Source organism: Emys orbicularis, chromosome 2 (assembly GCF_028017835.1).
Source record: "Emys orbicularis isolate rEmyOrb1 chromosome 2, rEmyOrb1.hap1, whole genome shotgun sequence".
NCBI lineage: Eukaryota > Metazoa > Chordata > Testudines > Emydidae > Emys > Emys orbicularis.
In genome coordinates, this window is record NC_088684.1 from 177,677,168 (window position 1) to 177,697,344 (window position 20,177).

At 41.0% G+C, this 20,177-nt stretch overlaps 1 protein-coding gene across 1 annotated transcript in view; it reads left to right on the forward strand.

Moving 5' to 3' along the window:
* ERP44 (endoplasmic reticulum protein 44) overlaps nucleotides 1–20,177 on the forward strand; it is a 119,024-nt gene that overhangs the window by 512 nt on the left and 98,335 nt on the right. The gene's annotated exons all lie outside the window — the stretch shown is intronic.

A 20,177-nucleotide genomic window follows, 5' to 3' on the forward strand; every position in this document is an offset into this window, starting at 1 on the left:
GTTTATCGGGGCGGATACTCTGGGTGGCGCCCTCCCTCATTGGGGCGAGCTGTGGTTCTGCTCTCGCCCCTTGACACCCTCCCCCCTATGGAAGCTCCGGGCCGTGTGTGTGCGGTGGGGGGTGACTGGCTCGCAGCGCCGCCGCATGTGGTGCCCGGAGGGGGCTAGCGGCGGCTCGGGAGCAGCTCCCCGGTTGGCGGACTTCTCTGTTGTGGCTCAGCCTGATAGGCTGCGAACCCGGAACGAGTCGGTCACGCCGGCTGTAGGGCGGGGCAGAGGCTTGGGCGGGGAGCGTACCCCGGGCAGCAGGGTCCTCTCCATCGAGGAGCATCGCTTACCGGCTCCTGTACCCGCTTCACAAATACCAGAGCGAGTCCCAGCAGATCTCAAAAGCGGGGGGGTGTGAACATTTCCCTGATCTGAGTAAAAAAGAAACTAATCTAATGGGGAGCTGCAGTTTCTTCATTTGTAATAATCCTAGACCTTAGTGACAATAGAAAAGAGAGCTCTGAAAAATGTCTTTGTGTTGACAGTTTCCCTTCAGATTCTCATTGTCAGGTGTTTTTAAAATTATACATTTATTAGAATCCTTGTTGCTGTGTTAAAACAGCAGATTTTCTAGTGGAGCAAATGTAAAGTATACTTCTAGCATTTCATTCAAATTGACAGTGAAAGTGTTTCACTTTCTGTTTCTCATGAGCATATGTGGAGTCTTAATGTTTGCAACCCACTTTTGAAAACGCACTGAGTACAAAAGCCTGTATTTATAAATAGCAACAAGGCTTCTGTAACTAATGCTGAAAAACATAATTGAATGATCTCATACTGTCAATTCAATTTTTGTAGTATCTGTCTTTGGGTATGCTATTGAAACGGTTTTTTAAATTAATACCTCATTAATACATGATTAAATTACCTTGTGTAAAAATTTGCACTCTGCTTTATATGAACTTGAAATGATCACTGATATGGACATTTTGTACTAAAAGGTTTTTAGTCATCCTTTCTAGATAGCTTGACTTATTTGTTAACTTGTTTCCACTCTGCTTCCAGAGTGGGCCACATTCTGTTCACTTTATTGCCTAAGTAATTAATTTAGATACATGGGACTTGTGTGAGTAAGATTAATAGGATTTGGGCCAAGGGTACTAATTTATTTAACTGCTTTATTTTAAACTTTTAGTTAAGAGGAGCCTGGTTTGAAAAAGGAATAATTGAAGCATAGGGGTATGGTAAAAGAGCAAACCTATGGAAAGGGAGGAGAAAATGGCAAGGGGAAAAAGAAGGGTATGACAGATGAATGGGAAATACAAAGAGCCATACAGCTTTAAGGTTAATAAAATGCTTAATATATTGTGAGAGTACAAATGCACATAAATTCATATATTTACATAAATTTACAAATTAGTTGGATCCCTTTGATTCCTGGCAGTTTGCCAATATGACTTTTTATATTTTATGCTACTCTCAGTCAGCTACATTTGAGCCTAACCTAACTGACAATGTTCCTCTAATTTAGTGTTACGGCTGAAAGTTTAAGGGTTTGGGCATATACAAAATTATGGCATGTACAGCAATTGTAATCGGTATTCCTTTTGCATAAGTAACATACACTACTGTATATGCTGATAAATTTGTCTTAGTTTACAAGTACAATGTAACTAAGTTCCAGTTGCTGTGAAAATAATTGTTACTTCCCTGAGTTATTTGCTTAACTGTATCCCACTGCGTAGTGGATTTCTTGTTGCTTTCAAATACCAAAGCACGCTGTCATGCACTGAAAAGCACAAATATATCTAGAGTTGATGTTTTTGTTGTATAAGGATTCAAATAAATAAATGCTTACAAACCTTGATAACTTATGGTATTTGTGCATGAAACATTTACTGTTTTGTTTCCAGTATTCAGTTATTTCCTAGATTGCAAGGCCAGAAGAGACCATTGTGATCATCTAGTCTGACCTCTACCGGCCATAGAACTTGCCCAAAATCATTCCCAAAGCAGATCTTTTAGAAAAATATCCAGTCCTGATTTAAACATTGTCAGTGATGCAATTGTCATTTGCTAGATGGCCTATATTTTTAGAAAAAATAACAGGAGTACTTGTGGCACCTTAGAGACTAACAAATTTATTAGAGCATAAGCTTCTTTATGCATCCGAAGAAGTGGGTTGTAGCCCACGAAAGCTTATGCTCTAATAAATTTGTTAGTCTCTAAGGTGCCACAAGTACTCCTGTTATTTTTGCGGATACAGACTAACACGGCTGCTACTCTGAAACCTATATTTTTAGAGGGAACAGCGCTGTTTGAAAGAAGAACCCCACAGTTTGGGGACTGCTGGACTAGCACAACAGGGTCCTGGCCCATGACAAGGGTGCCTAAGTACCACAGTAATACAAATAATAAAAATAACTTATAACACTTAATAGAAATGCTAATAACATGAGCAGAAAAGAACTCAGTGCCATTTTGGAATATGAAATACAGGATTTGAGCGTACTTCATCTCAGCCTCTTATTGTGAATTGGTTCACTATATTTCAAACAGTTGGTATCCAAAAATACTCTGCATTTAAATGAAAACCCCTCCATGTAGCACCATGATACAAAGACTTTGGTTAAATTATTATAAGTGTTTTACCATCCATATCAGTATCCAGGTATAAAAAATTTAATAACTGTTTATGGCTGCATATAGTTTACTGCTTATACAAAGAGTTCAAATCCAGTATTTTTATTACAATGATACAATAGCTTTAGTTGCATGTATATGGACATTGTTCAACTATAGTTATTGGAACTCTTACATATAACAAAAGAATCAAGCTTTTGTTGTTGCAAGAACTCAATAGAAATTGGGAAATACAAGGTTGAAAAACAATGCATATAAGTTAAAAGAAAGTTTTATTCCTTAGTTATTAGTGCAGTCTACATGTATGCAGATTTCATGCAAGTAGCCTTATTTTTGTGTGTTGATGCTTCAAAAAATGAGTAAGTAATGAGATCAAGAACTTCCATATATTTTAGCTGCAAATCTCTTCATAAATAGTTCATCTACTGCAACTTTTCATGTATGTGATTAAAAAGTAACTTGGTATGTGTGTGTGAGGGAAACAGAACAAAGTTGCAGTGCTTGATATTATCAGGGTAATACCCCAAATTTCATATCAAACTTGGTCCTGTGTTGAAAAAGATCACTACACTTACCTGTTTGAGTCAGGTCACTTGCCATCATGCCTCTTAATAGGCACAGATGATTATAATGTAGGGTATAGCAATATCCCCACGGAAATAGATTTCTGAAGTGTGCCTGCTTAGCACTATGTCATGAAAAGAAAATCAGTCAAACTTTAGTAACATTTTTGCATATCATTTTTATTCTGTGTCTTCACCTATTAAAATATGCTACAAACTCTTCATGTGGGAAAAACATGTCCTTTATTGTTCATATCCACTATTTCCAGGATTCTGCACATAGCAAACTTTTGGGATTAGCTTTTGTGTTGGTGTACAAGACCCTTTCTGTGCATATAGTTTTGATAGTTTCCAAAAGGTGCTAGATGCTGCACAGACATGTAGAACATATGATCTCCAAGGGGAAAAAAGACAGGGTATATACTCGATCATAAGCCATTCGTTTATAAGCTGCCCCCCCCGCCTCCATGATGGATAAGTAAAAATGGAAAAAATGTTATGACCCATTCATAAGCCGTCCCTATAATTCAGGGGTCAGCAAACTTTGGCTCCCAGGCCATCAGGATAAGCCGCTGGCAGGCCGAGATGGTTTGTTTACCTCGAGCATCCGCAAGCATGGAGGTAAACCTAAGTAAACAAAGCGTCCCAGCGCACCAGCTGCTTACTCTGGTGGGCCGGGACAGCAACTGGTGGGGAAATTTTTTGCGGGGGAGAAGCTGGGGGTCAGGGGAGTAACCCCTGTGACCACCCCCCACATAACCCCACCCCTAGCCCGGGACTCCCACACTCTCCCCATCCCATCCCTTCCTACCTTATCTGGGGAGGGTCGGGGAGGATGTCTCTGGCCTGGCCGCAGCCTGTTCCGGTGGGCCGGGCCGGGCGGCGCGGCTGCAGCCTGCCAGCCCCGGAGCTGCAGCTGCTTCTGAGGCTGGAGGGAGAGGCGGAGATTCTCTGGCCCCACCCCTTCCCTTCTGTCTCTGCTGGCTGTGCTGCCTCTCCTTGTGTCCTCTGTTGGGGGGAGGGGCTGTGTCCCACCTCTCCCTCTCAATACCTGTTCATAAGCCGACCCCCTTCTCTGGTGCTTCCCTTTTTTACTAAAAAAATTTGGCTTATGAATGAGTATATACGGTAAGTGGAAATCAATCTGGGCAATGCTAGCCACATGGATTGTTAGTTCTCTTTGCTAAGTATTTTTTGTTATAAAAACTTAATTTGAGGTCTTTGAGGGACCATTCAAGGTGAAAGTGGGGAAAAAAGGGGAATACAGGTGTCAGAGAGGAGAATAGATAAAAGTAGGAAGAAACTGACCAAATAAAAAAATTCTTGTTTAAAATAGTTGGAAACTTTTTGAAAAAGTATTTCTTTCCTGTGGTTTACTCTTTTTTTTTTTCCCCCCTAAGAAGTTGCTGATTCTTAAAACTCAGCTCATTTTCTCAGTCGTGAATAGCTTTAATTTTTAGATGGATATCATGTAATGTTGTCACTTGTTCATTGTATGGTTTGATGTCACTGACTGTACACAGAGTCTTACTTTATGCCTCTGCGCTCCTCCCTGTAAGTTAATACAAGTAACTAATATCAGATCCTATTCTTTGCTGATATTGGCCTTATACTCTGATTTTTAAATTCACGTTCTCCAGAGGATCTTTCAGTGTGCAGCTTACGTATTGAAGCATTTGTAGGTGTTGAGAATAATGGCTTTAAAACATGCATCGGACAGTGAACTACCGAAGAGTTTCCAGTTCAGCTTTAAATTGAAACAGATCTTGATTGAGTTTGAGGTTTTTGTCCTCCTTTAGGCCTGGTGTCACAAATCAGTCCATGGTTGGAAACCCCCTATATATTGAATGATGCATTTCATTTTGTCATAATGACTCAAAACAAACAAGCAGTAAATTGGCTGATATTGATTTCTCTGGAAGTTTGAATATAACAACGTGAAGCAGTTTTTTGGAACGATTTAGTACAAAGTAGGACTGAGTGGACTTGTAGGCTCTAAAGTTTTATATTGTTTTTGAGTGTAGTTATGTAACAAAAAATACATTTATAAGTTGCACTTTCATGATAAAGAGATTGAACTACAGTAATTGTATGTGAATTGAAAAATACTATGTCTTTTCTTTATCATTTTTACAGCACAAATATTTGTAATAAAAAAGAATAATATAAAGTGAGCACTGTACACTTTGTATTCTGTGTTGTAATTGAAATAGATATATTTGAAAATGTAGAAAAACATCAAAAATATTTAATTTCAATTTGTATTCTATTGTTTAACAGTGTGATGAAAAGCGCGATTAATTTTTTTAATCATGATTACTTTTTTTTAGTTAATCGCGTGAGTTAACTGTGATTAATCGACAGCCCTAGTTGTAACATGCTGTTTCATATCTCCCCCTTTTTTTGAGGGATGCTACTACTGAGGAATGGACAGACCATGAAAGCTAAGAGACATTCATATCATTCCAATTTAAAATACTTACATGTAAAACTCCCCACAGAGGTATGATTTTCCCTGACCGTATTCCCCAGATGAGCCCGCTGAACTTGCAGACTTCAGTTGGTACTGAATTATGTGATGCCCTCTGGAGCCTGCCTGGTGATTCAGCCAGTGGTGATCATTGGACTCTACGCCTTGCTTCAACAGCTGGGAAAACTGTATTTAATATATTACATCATATTGGGCCTCTTGACAGCTAAGACGTACAGAAAGGGTCATGGTAATTCTCAATGAGGGTGAAATTCTGGCCCCGTTGAACTGTTGACTTCATTGGAACCAGGATTTCATCCATCAAAAGTTTTCTGTATGCGCAATCTGAGTAGCTGACTGGTATTCAGGTACTGATCTCAGGTATTAGATCTACATAATGAGGGCACTGGAGGGCTTAGTGAGTCTCCTGCTCTTCTCCCTTCCCAGGTATAGGCAGCTGTGCTTGGGTATTCAGGTGTTCCATTTTATTGTTTTTCCTTTCTCCTGCCTTCCTCTCTTCACATTAATTTGGCTATAGTGGGAAATGTTGTCAAAGAGGAATGTCTTTGGTCTTTATAACATACTCTGAAAGTGGTCAGAATCTGCAGGAGACAGAAGTCCTCTGGAAGCTTGTTCCATAATTGAATGCTTTGTACTCGTCTCCAGCTCTCTCATGATTTGTCCTGGGTTTTGTGGGATGTGTTGTCCTGGAAGAGCAAAGCTGTCTTGGTGGATTGAAAATGGAGGAGTTGATGAGTGCTGACCCACTCTTAGAAGTTTAATCAGCAATGAAAGTGAATTAGAACACAGAGGAAATGTGCTTATGGTGACCTGAGGAGGCAGGCTGCCATATTTCACATGATCTGAAGTCTCCACATTGCTGCCACCTTAAGCCCCAAATACAGGGAGTTCCACTAATCCGATGTGGAGGTGACAAATGCATAGATCACTGTGATCAGTTGTGGGAGGAAGAGATGAGACTTCTAGCAAGCTGGAGGTGGAAGAAAGCATTTTTTTTATCACTGAGGCTACCTGGTCTTCTAGGCTAAGTGCTGAGTCAGATATGAACCTGAGTCATCGCACATCTTCGAGAATTGGGGGTTGGGAGGGAAGGACTGGGCCAGATGCCCTTGTTAAAGGAGAAGATGGTAACCCAGCCAGTTCTTCAGTGTCTTCTCTTTTTGCTTAGCCTCACTTGAATCATGCCTGACTTGAGTTTGTGTTTTTGCATCTGTGGAAAAGGAGATATGCCACTGTGTTGTCAAATTGTTGGCAGTTGAGTGCCTGGCATGTTGCTACTTCTCCAAGTGGTCTCATGTAGCTGTCCAGCAGGAAGAGGAATGGATTTCATTCCTTGGGGGCTCTGCAGGCAAAGATTTCTAGGGAAGAGGAAATCACTCTCTGGGTACTATTGAAAAGGAATGACTAACCATTGTAGTGCTGTGCCATCTACTCCAGCTATGTCATGTAATCAGATCAGCGGTACATCAGGGCCAGCTGTGTCAATAGCTGCAGAGAGACTGTGTCTGATTGATATATGCAAATTTGTGATCCTATAAGGATTGTTTTTCTACTTTCTATATTCATTGTGCTATTAATGCTCTCAACTTCACATGTTAACTATTAAAAACCCCTTTCTTAAATCTTGGTGAAAACTCTGTCTTCACTTTTTTGGGGGGGGGCTGATGTCTAAAATGAAATTCTCTTAAAACATTTTTATACATAAAGCTTTTTGAGTCAAATCACTTGGGATTTCAGACCAAATGAGTGAAAGACAAATTGGTTGCTTTACAAAGGTAATTAAGACAGTATGTGGTGCACAGGGTAGCAGTAAGGGGTTCTTTCTTACTAATGATCCATTAATTAGTGAAGGCAGCTCAGCAAGTGTGTGGGCCTCTTGGGGATTACCTCTGATTGACATTTAAAGCTGGTGTAGTTAAAAACAGTATAATTAAGATGGGATAGGATTTTTTTTCATTTTCATTTGGGCTAACAAATGACAGCAATGTTAGTTAAAACCATACAAATATTTACATATGTAATCCTGTTTAAATTTTAGCTATTGGATATTCTGCATTCAAGATTTTAACCTAAAACAATATACTGGTCAATTTATCTTGTAATAACTCTCTCTGGCTGCAGGGTTTAGCAGAAATGAATCCTATCATTCTAAAATTGATAATTCAAAGGACAAGTCCCCAAATACTGAGAAATATGTATTAAATATATGAAAATCTCTTCCGGTTGGAAAATCGTAGGTTGTCTGTTCCGTGTGTGTGTGTGTATTAACTTTCATATGGAGCAAGCCTTAGGACTTAGTTTAGAAGAGATTTTTGTAATAAACCTTTTCACTTTTCAGTTATTTCGTAACTTCATGAAAAATGTCCTTTTAGGCTGTAACTTTGTATGCATAGTCTCATCCCAAAGCCGAATCTTCCTTTGAAAGTCCAAGCTAAATTGCTTCAGGTATACGGTTATGGAGCACTGTAAACTTATTTATTGTAAATCTAAGTTCATTTTTTCCCCACTTAAGAAAAATTTGGGGGCCTTTTTTATTCCCAAATAACTCAAGTGACCAAATGAGAACTTTGAGGATTATGGTCCTATCCAAATTTGGATAGGAGGATGTATATTTAATAGGACTGTCAATTAATTGCAGTTAACTCATGCGATTAACTCTTAAAAACTAATTGTGATTAAAAAAATTAATTGTGATAAATCGCAGTTTTAATCGCACTGTTAAACAATAGAAAACCAATTGAAATTTAGTAAATATTTTGGATGTTTTTCCAAGAGCACGGCTCCACCCTCTCAGGAGAAGAGGAAGCGAGCCTCGACCACCCCACACAGAGAACTGAATAAAAAGAAGAGGTCCCTTGTGTGGTTGCTACCAGCGGTGCCGACGGCCCCGAGAGCCAGCACTTACGAATCTCCCGGCACCTCTGGCACCAGGCACGCCACCCACAAGACGAAGGAGTTGAGACATCAAACTACCTATGTCTCCTCGGCACCAACAGCACTGACATCCTCGTCAGAACTGCCGCCTACCACACAGCCACCTCCGGTGCCGACACGACCCTCAGTACTGCCACTGGCACCGACAAACCTTCTGGCACTGGCAGACAGCACTGCAGTGGGGCCACCGGCACCCACTAAAGCGAAATACAAGATGCCTAAACTGTTGGCATCCAATCACAAGGCATCGGTGCCGCACCCACTGGCACCACAACAGTTCTTAACTCCAAAAGACATCTCTGTGGCACCGGTGCCAGAATCACCTTTACTCGGCACCAACGGTTACATTTTAACCCAACCAACTTCACGCACCAGCTGATACACATAAGAACATAAGAATGGCCGTACTGGGTCAGATGAAAGATCCATCTAGCCCAGTATCCTGTCTACCGACAGTGGCCAATGCCAGGTGCCCCAGAGGGAGTGAACCTAACAGGTAATGATCAAGTGATCTCTCTCCTGCCATCCATCTCCACCCTCTGACAAACAGAGGCTAGGGACACCATTCCTTACCCATGCTGGCTAATAGTTACACCTCCCTACATTTTACCCTAAACCACACAGAACCCCACAGGAGGCTGCATTACACACCCTTGATGTTAGAAGAGCAATAGCCTTCTATTAACAGAACAAAACCATTTCATAAATCCCCTAGACTCTTGGTTTCCACAACCGAACGATCCAAGGGTGCTGCTATATCCAAGCAACAACTTTCCAAGTGGATATCGGATTGTATCCGATCATGCTACCAAACCCAGAATAATAGAACCCCCTACCAGGATCAGGTCACATTCTGCTTGGGCCATGTCAACATCCGTGGCATTCCTGCACATCATACCTATTCCAGACATTTGCAAAGCCGCCACATGGGCGTCAGACCACACTTTTGCCAAGTACTATGCCATCACACAGGACACCAGGGCGGATGCCATAGTAGGCCTTACTGTCCTCTCCGCTGCTACGATGCACATAACTGCAAAGTCCTCCCAACCATACTGGGTAATGCTCTACATTCACCTGGAGTGGAGCACCCATAGAGACAGCACTTGAAGAAGAAGAGGAGGTTACTCACCTTGTGCAGTAACTGAGGTTCTTTGAGTTGTGTGTCCCTGTGAGTGCTCCACTACCCACCCTCCTCCCCTCTACTTTGGAGTTAAAGAAAGAGGACTCTATGGTAGAGAAGGAACTGAGCGGGTCGGGCCATGCGCACACTGACCAGACTTAAACGATGCTGCGAGACAGCAGCTGTGCATGCGCGGCCCAACTAGGCATTGCTACCGAAGATCTCCGATCAATGGCGCCGGGACGCATTGTTACCTGGAGTGGAGCACCAACAGGGGGACACATCTTGAAGAACCTCAGTTACTGCACAAGCTGAGTAACCTTCTCTTTACATGTTCTGAACGAACTCAGCTACAGGTTCAAACAGTGAAATGAATTTTGAAGTTTGCATCCAAAAGACATCATCATCAAAAATGTCAGTGCGGATTACTCGGGGCAAGACTTGGCCACCCTTTCTTCAACAGCAGCTGATTGAAGAGCCTTTTTTCATATTTAAAGATATTTGAGACATTTAATAGAAGATGCCCATTGAGTACAACAGGTAATGTGGGTGAAATTGAGTGCTGTACTAAATGATTCTGGAAAATAGCTGTTGGTACTTGTTTGTTTGTTTTTTAAAAACTTGACAATGCTTTTCACTTTTGTCACATATAATAAAGATGTCAGATCTTCAGCATCAACATTGAAAAGCTGCATCGTATGAGCAGCACATCCATAACACAGAAGGTGTGGATACTCCTTTATCAACTTAGCCCAAGCAGTTTTCATATTAGCCGTAATGTCAGTCACGACCTAAATAACCTTCTGGGGCCCCAATTCACTGGTTATTTTTAAAATGGTCAGCAATATGTTGCTAGTTGTGCACTGGAATTAGTAAAACATTGGTTGTGGAGTTGTTACAATGAAGTTGATGACATCCTTTTTGATAGATGGGTCAGTATTCACAGACACTAGAGAGACACGAGGCACTTGCGCAAGGAGAACACCAACTCTCTTTCACATCACCTGTTTCAACATTCTGAAGATTTCCTGCAAGTTGTTTCCTACTTGGTACTTTGTAAATTGGGCACAATTTATGAAAAAGTTCCAACATATAAAGATTTTAGACTATATGAAATGTTGGCCAAATACCTGCCAACAATACAACACATGCCCAAGTTCCTTTTTCTGGTCTTGGGACATTTTATCCAAAAACCTAATACTGATTTGATCAATGTCTGAAGACTTTCCAGAAGTAGGAGCTTTTGTTGTTGAAGCAGATGGAGTAGCAAAATTCTTATTAGAAGATGAGGAAATGGAGCTAGCTTCACTTTCATTGTCACTGATATTGCTATCTTCATCAAAAGACTCTATGCTTTGTGTTGATGCTGCTGAAGACGAAGTAGAAGGAGAATGCACAGCAGAAAACAAATTTTGATGCAAACTAGTTTTCCCTTTCTTGGTGTTTGACTGTGGTAATCTCATAGACTCATAGACTTTAAGGTCAGAAGGGACCATTGTGGTCATCTAGTCTGACCTCCCGCATGATGCAGGCCACAAAAGCTGACCCACCCACTTTCCCTTAACTCAGCTGTTGAAGTCTCCAGATCGTGATTTAAAGACTTCAAGTCGCAGAGAATCCTCCAGCTTGCGACCCCTGCCCTATGCTGCGGAGGAAGGCGAAAAACCTCCAGGGCCTCTGCCAATCAACCCTGGAGGAAAATTCCTTCCCGACCCCAAATATGGCGATCAGTAGAACCCCGAGCATACAGGCAAGATTCTCCAGCCAGACCCTCATTTTACCAGCGATGGCATGTTATTGCCTAATTGACTAAAATCACGTTATCCCATCAAACCATTCCCTCCATGAACTTATCTAGCCTAATCTTGAAGCCAGGGAGGTCTTTCGCCCCCACTGTTTCCCTCGGAAGGCTGTTCCAAAATTTCACCCCTCTGACGGTTAGAAACCTTCGTCTAATTTCAAGCCTAAACTTCCCCACGGCCAGTTTATATCCATTCGTTCTCGTGTCCACATTAGTACTGAGCTGAAATAATTCCTCTCCCTCCCTGGTATTTATCCCTCTGATATATTTAAAGAGAGCAATCATATCCCCCCTCAGCCTTCTCAGCTCCTCGAGTCTCCTTTCATAGGAAAGGTTTTCCATTCCTCGGATCATCCTAGTGGCCCTTCTCTGTACCCGTTCCAGTTTGAGTTCGTCCTTTTTAAACATAGGAGACCAGAACTGCACACAGTACTCCAAATGAGGTCTCACCAGCGCCTTGTATAACGGAAGCAGCACCTCCTTGTCCCTACTAGAAATACCTCGCCTAACGCATCCCAAGATCGCATTAGCTTTTTTCACAGCCACGTCACATTGCCGACTCATAGTCATCCTGCGATCAACCAGGACTCCGAGGTCCTTCTCCTCCTCCGTCACTTCCAACCTATGCGTCCCCAGCTTATAACTAAACTAAACTTTGACAGTAACTGGATACACACCACAAGAATTTAACATGGTTTTTCCATTCTATGTACATGTCACATATTCAGAACAGAGCTTGCACTTAGCTTTAACATTTTTTCTGTGTCCGTGTCTGGTTTAAAAAAAAAAAAAACTACGTGTGATTTTGATTTTCCCTGGCTCTGCATAATTTATTATATCACTGTTACTAATATCTCACTACTTATGGAATGCTCTCTAGGTTATGAAGTATCTGTTGTATTTCAATCAACAAGTAGCCACTGCTGTTGTTCCATAAGATTCCAGCCAATCAAAATGTTGTCAGGCATGCTTCCCTCTTCCATGCAGGACCCTTACAAACTCCCAGATCACGTGGGGGGGATAGGTGATAAACACTATAGAGTCATAAGAAGCAGCAGAAGAGGCAGGGAGGGACCTCTCCAGAGATGTGATATGTCACACCCCTCATTAGGATAGAATTTTCATATTTTCCGCAAGAAGATGCATGTGTTTGTGGGGGGGAGTTATGAAAGGGATGTTTTTTGAGAGAGGAGGAGGGGAGGTTACTTACATGAGCATATAATGGGGGGGTTGCTTTTTTGAGGGTGGAGGGGGTTTGGGGGGGGTTAATAGCTGTGATGCTCTTGTTTTAGGGAGTAACATATTGGCTCCTCTCTGTCCCCCACTCCCTTCTGGGTTAATTTCTGTGTGTTTTTGTAGTCCGTTTAGATTGCAAGCTTGGGAGTCACCTAGTACACAGACATGCAGTCACTCAAAGAAAGAACATTGGCCTATTCTAACTTGTTCTTTGAGATGTCGACTATGCCATTATGTGACCCATCCTCCTTGTCTGTGCATTGGAGTCTCTCATCTAAGGGTCTGGTATGAAGGAACTGAAGGTTTGGCTCTGCCTTTTATGCCCTTTTCTAGGAACATGAGGGCACAAGATTGCAGGCATGTCCATCTGTACAGGTACTGCTAGGGAAAACTCTCCAACACTGGTGAACACGTCTAGTTAATGGACATGAAACACATGAAGATCAGAAGTTATGAGAGGCGAGTGACCATTCTTTTTTGGAAACTCAAAGTACATTTATTAGTTGACCTCAAACATTATAGTTGCATTACAGAATTTGTAATATATAGCTCCATGACTGGCTCTTCTAATAATCCTTGTTTCTGGCTGTTCAAATTCAGCACACAGCTGGTCCACCTCACCCCTCCAGCCTGCTGATAGCCTCTCCTCCTTTGCCTCTTAGATACCATGGAGTACACAAAATGCGCTACTGGGGAAGTTTATTGACTAGATTGGCCCTCAGTGAAGGAAACAGCACCAGCAAACCTTCAATCTACAAAAAGCACCTTCAACAGTTATCCTGCACTTGCTATGCCAATAATTAAATCTTTTTTTGTGCTATCGAGGTAGCCAGTGTAGAGGCTCATGAGCCAGGGAAGCAGGGGTAGGCTAGGTCCCTCAGAATCACTATTGGCATTTCAACATGACCAATGTGAATGTGCAGGTTGCAGAAAAATGTCCCCGCTTGCAGCTTTTTTGTTGTTGTTGTTGTTGTTTGGAAAAGAGTCCTGTGTTCTAAAAGATGCAAGGTTGATGCACCTTTCCTGAGCAGCCTACACTGATATCAGTGAAATGTCCCTGGTGATCCACTAGCGCTTGCTATCCATGAAATTATCCCTTTCTGTTTGCGCACTCAGTGGCAAGGGAGATTGCCAGTAGAGGAATGTGTGCTATCACCCCACCACAGTTTGCACCCCACTGCTGCAAATCCATCCACTGTTTCCTGCACATTACTAAGAGTAGCAGTCCTATGCAGCAGGGTACACCTAAGGATTTTACACACTTGGATGACAGCAGCTCCCACTGTGGATTTTCCATCTCAAAACTGATTGATTGACCAGTGACGAATAGTAATCCAGCATTGCAAGCTTCTGGAGTGTGATTGCCCCTTGCTTCTCCACTGTCATCACAGCTCTTAATTTGGTGTCCCGGTGCTGAAGGTCTGGGCCAAGCTTGCACATAGATCCAGGAATGTGGCCTTTTCATCCAAAAATTCTACATCCTCCTCTCATCATCTCAAACCTGCTTTATGATGCAATCCCACCAATCAGTGTTAGTTTCTCAGGCCCAGAAGCAGTGACCACTGGGTGGAGCTAATCTGTATGCCAGCATTTTCATTCACTGTGTCCATCATCTAGCTATTGTGCTTGAACATCTCCGCAGCTGCCTCATCACAAACCCAGTTGTAGTAGTACTTGTTCAAGTTCTGCAAATACAGAAGTATTATATGTTCTGTATTAGCAATGGCTATTAGAACTGCACTGAGCTCTGCAGGGTTCATGCTTCTGCCATAACGAAGGTGCAGACCAAAAAGTGGCACATGTGACTTGTGGAAGTTTTTAAAAAGGTACAATAATTATGGGATGGAGAAAGTGGGGAACTTTGCCCTTATTTCCTAGAAGTCTGTTGGTGAAATGCGGGTATCTCACAAAGTACTGCAAAGATGTCCCACAAGACATTCAGCCAGATGGTGATGCGAAGCACACTGGGCTATCTATCCATGGTACACCACATTTTCCATTGATGCAACCACTTGTGAGTACGTGCAGCACCGACACAAGCAGCCAAGTACGCATGTGTGTGAATGATATACAAAGTTGGTGGCAATATGCCAATGAAACTCGCGTTGACCAAACTTTGGAGTATAGATATGGCCTTAGTGTGGGAAGGGGAATAAATTGAGGCCAGGTCTACACGTAAAAAATTAAATCAACTTAGCTATATCACTCAGGGCTGTGAAAAATTTCACTCCCTGTATGACATAGTTAGGTTGACCTAACCCCCTGTGTAGACGTGGCTAGGTTGACTGAAGAAGGCTTCCCTTGACCTAGCGACCACCGCTTGGAGAGGTGAATTACCTACATCAACAGGAAAAAAACTTTGTCAATGTAGGAAGCATCTTCACTGCAGCAGCACAGCTGCAGAGCTGTAATGGTTGTACTGTAGACTTTATTCTAAGTAAACAGAGTCCAACATAGGTTATATGTTCAGAGAAATTTAGGTGGAGAACACCGAAGTGGGAAGCTATAAAGAATTCATTCTAAGAATTATACTCCCTTTAAAACAAAGGTGAGAGTCAGCTTCTGCTCTTTTCAGACTCTTAGCCCTATTGATTAGAGCAGGGATTCTCAAACTTCATTGCACTGCTTCCCCCTTCTAACAACAAAAATTGCTGCATGACCCCAGGAGGGGAGACTGAAGCCTGAGCCCACCTAAGCCCTGCCGCCCCGTGTGGGGGGAGTCAAAGCCAAAGCCCCACTGCCCGGTGGGGGTGGGGATCTGAAGCCCAAGGGCTTCAACCCCAGGCAGGGGATCTGTAATCTGAGCCCCACTGCCCAAGCCTGAAGCCCTCAGGCTTCGGCCCCAGATAGTGGGTCTCAGGCTTTGGCCCCTAGCCCCAGCAGGTCTAAGCTAGGCGACCCCATTAAAACAGGGTCCCAACCCACTCTGGGGTCCTGACCCACAGTTTGAAAACTGCTGGATTAGATTAAAAGAACAATATTCTTTCTTAACTTTCCTGTCAAGTATTGCAGTAATTCTTGTTATCCTTATCAACCGATGTAATTACTTACTGTAGTAATTGGCGAGCCAGATATATTGAACCACTGATCACTGTTTGAACTGAAATTGTAACCTTAATTTGATCGTTGCATTGTGTTATATATGATTAGTTTAGGGAAATTAGAAGTAAATTAGTTAATGACATATTTACTTAGTTTCATGTCTGCTTGTTTCTTCTTTTAATGAGTCCATTAGAGCACACTAGACTGATTCCGCTCTCAAAATCTCATTGCAGGAAAACAACCTATTTAAAGGTAAAGGTAGTTCCTCGTCTCATATTTTAATTTGATTGACATCCTGTTACCACTACAGAAGTTTAGATGTACAAAATGAAAACTAGTATATCTAGAGTGATCCTTTCAGGAATTAGGAAGCTACAGAAAGTAGACGTCCATAGATACTTACAGTTAAGAGAGTACTTGACTTGAACACCAGATTGATGGATGTAGCCTAGTGTCTGTTCCTCTTTGAAATTAAAATCTGATGAGAAACAGTCAAATGAAAAAAAGTCTCATTCAATTACATCATGTAATGGGAGACAGCTAAAAAGTGACAAGTTTTTAAAGTGCTTATATACCAATGCTAGAAGTCTAAATAATAAGATGGGTGAACTAGAATACCTCGTATTAAATGCAGATATTGATATAATAGGCATCCCAGAAACTTGGTGGAATGAGGATAATCAATGGGACGCAGTAATACCAGGGTACAAAATATATCGGAAGGACAGACCAGGTAATGCTGGTGGGGGAGTGGCACTATATGTGAAAGAAAGCATAGAATCAAATGATGTAAAAATCTTAAATGAACCAAACTGTACCATAGAATCTTTATGGATAGTAATTCCATGCTTGAATAATAAGAATATTGCAGTAGGGATATATTACCGACCACCTGACCAGGATGGTGATCGTGACTGTGAAATGCTCAGGGAGATTAGAGAGGCTATTAAAATAAAAAACTCAATAATAATGGGAGATTTCAACTATCCCCATATTGAATGGGTACATATCACCTGAGGATGGGATGCAGAGATAAAATTTCTTGACACCTTAAATGACTGTTTCTTGAAGCAGCTAGTCCTGGAACCCACAAAAGGGGAGGCAATTCTTGATTTAGTCCTAAGTGGAGCACAGAATCAGGTGCAAGAGGTGAATATAGCTGAACCGCTTGGTAATAGTGACCATAATATAATTAAATTTAACATTTCTGTGGCGGGGAAAACACCACAGCTGCCCAACACTGTAGCATTTAATTTCAGAAAGGGGAACTACACAAAAATGAGGAAGTTAGTTAAACAGAAATTAGAAGGTACAGCATCAAAAGTAAAATCCCTGCAAGCTGCATGGAAACTTTTTAAAGACACCATAATAAAGGCTCAACTTAAATGTATACCCCACATTAAAAAAGATAGTAAGAGAACCAAAAAAGTGCCACCGTGGCTAAACAACAAAGTAAGAGAGGCAAAAAGGCATCCTTTAAAAAGTGGAAGTTAAATTCTAGTGAGGAAAATAGAAAGGAGCATAAATTCTGGCAAATGAAGTGTAAAAATATAATTAGGGAGGCCAAAAAAGACTTTGAAGAACAGCTAGGCAAAGACTCAAAAAGTAAGAGCAAAAAAATGTTTTAAGTACTTAAGAATCAGGAAGCCTGCTAAAAAACCAGTGGGGCCACTGGATAATTGAAATGCTAAAGGAGCACTCAAGGATGATAAGGCCAACTAAATGAAATTAAATTAAATTAATTCTTTGCATCTGTGTTCACACTTGAGGATGTGAGGATTCCCAAACCTGAGCCATTCTTTTTAGGTGACAAATCTGAGGAAATGTCCCAGATTGAGGTGTCGTTAGAGGAAGTTTTGGAACAAATTGATAAGCTAAACAGTAATAAATCACCAGGAACAGATTGTATTCACCCAAGAGTTCTGAAGAAACTCAAATGTGAAATTGCAGGACTACTAACTGTAGTCTGTAACCTATCATTCAAATGAGCTTCTATACCAAATGACTGGAGGATAGCTAATGTGACACCAATTTTTTTAAAAGGGCTCCAGAGGTGACCCCGGCAATTACAGGCTGGTGAGCCTGATTTCAGTACCGGGCGAACTGGTTGAAACTATAGTAAAGATCAACATTGTCAGACCCATAGATGAACATAATTTGTTGGGGAAGAGTCAACATGGTTTTTGTAGAGGGAAATCATGTCTCACCAATCTACTAGAATTCTTTGAGGGGGTCAACAAGTATGTGGACAAGGGGATCCAGTGGATATAGTGTATTTAGATTTTCAGAAAGCCTTTGACAAGGTCCCTCACCAAAGGCTCTTAAGCAAAGTAAGCAGTCATGGAATAAGAGGGAAGGTCCTCTCCTGGATTGGTAACTGGTCAAAAGATATGAAACAAAGGGTAGGAATAAATGGTCAGTTTTCAGAATGGAGAGCGATAAATAGTGGTGTCCCCAGGGTCTAAACTGGGCCCAGTCCTATTCAACATATTCATAAATGATCTGGATAAAGGGGTAAATAGTGAGGTGGCAAACTTTGCAGATGATACAAAACTACTCAACATAGTTAAGTCCCAGGCAGACTGCGAAGAGCTACAAAAGGATCTCTCAAAACTGGGTGACTGGGCAACAAAATGACAAATGAAATTCGGTGTTGATAAATGCAAAGTAATGCACATTAGAAAACATAATCCCAACTATACATATAAAATGATGGGGTCTAAGTTAGCTGTTACCACTCAAGAAAGAGATCTTGGCGTCTGAGTGGATGTTTTTAGAGAGCTATCCACAATATATGCAGCAGCAGTCAAAAAAGCGAACAAAATGTTGGGAATCATTAAGAAAGGATAGATAATAAGAAAGAAAATATCATATTGCCTCTATATAAATTCATGGTATGTTCACATCTTGAATATTGCATGCAGATGTGGTCACCCCATCTCAAAAAAGATATATTGGAATTGGAAAAGGTTCAGAAAAGGGCAACAAAAATGATTAGGGGTATGGAATGGCTGCCGTATGAGGAGAGATTAATAAGACTGGGACATTTCAGCTTGGAAAAGAGATGACTAAGGGGGGATATGATTGAGGTCTATAAAATCATGACTGGTGTGGAGAAAGTAAATAAGGAAGTGTTATTTACTCCTTCTCATAATACAAGAACTAGGGGTCACCAAATGAAATTAATAGGCAGCAGGTTTAAAACAAACAAAAGGAAATATTTTTCCACACAACGCACAGTCAACCTGTGGAACTCCTTGCCAGAGGATGTTGTGATGGGCAAGAATATAACGGTTCAAAAAAGAACTAGATAAATTCATGGAGGATAGGTCCATCTATGTCTATTAGCCAGGATGGGCAGGGATGGTGTCCCTAGCCTCTGTTTGCCAGAAGCTGGGAATGGGTGACAAGGAATGGATCACTTGATGATTTTCTGTTCATTCCCTCTGGGTCACCTGGCATTGGCCACTGTCAGAAGACAGGATACTGGCCTAGATGGACCTTTGGTCTGACCCAGTATGGCCGTTCTTATATTTTTATAATAGTGATGACTAGTTATTATAGATTTAAAAATCCAGTTAATAAATTTCTTTTCCTGAAAGCGATAGTCATGGCTACCTAATCAAATACTAAAGTGAGAGAGCAAAAATTGAGGCGTGGCTTCATCCAGGGAGGGAATGTCAATGGAAAATGATGTACCATCTTTTCTGTATTCAATTAATTCTAGGGAAAGTGGTTCTTGAGTCTCCTTTAGATGTTGTTTTTTTGAGAGAGAGAGTCAAAAGTTGGATTTGTTGTGGATCCAAATTAATAGCAAACACAAACTTCAAGTACAAGTTATTTTTTTAATTGTATTTTAGAACGCATTTCAGTAGAACTGACCCTACCTTATTTATCTAAAGAAAGATATTTTTAAATATAATAGGTAAAAATGTATAGAAAAACTTTGACAATCTAGTTAAAACTATCAAAACAAAATCCATAAGATTGAATTAATTAATTAGGAAATTTTTCTAGAAAGGTGGAACCTGATTAGCTCATTGGTTAATGAAGCAAAGCAAAAGTATAGTATACTGTAGTAATGGAGATATGTACTAATTTAGATACGTAGATAGTTTTTTTTACATGATTTTCTTCCTGTCACATATATGTCATGATAACAATCCCAACTCCTTTCCACCTTAATAGGATCACTTGTTATAGCTAGTTCCAGACACTTAAGGATACGATTTGCTATGATTTGGGATGCAGAATCAGTACAATCTGGAATTTCATAAATTCAAAAATATTTGAAATCTTGACTTGATTTTGCAGTTCTCAGTGTTTTTTCCAGCAAAGAGTTCTATTTGATAAATG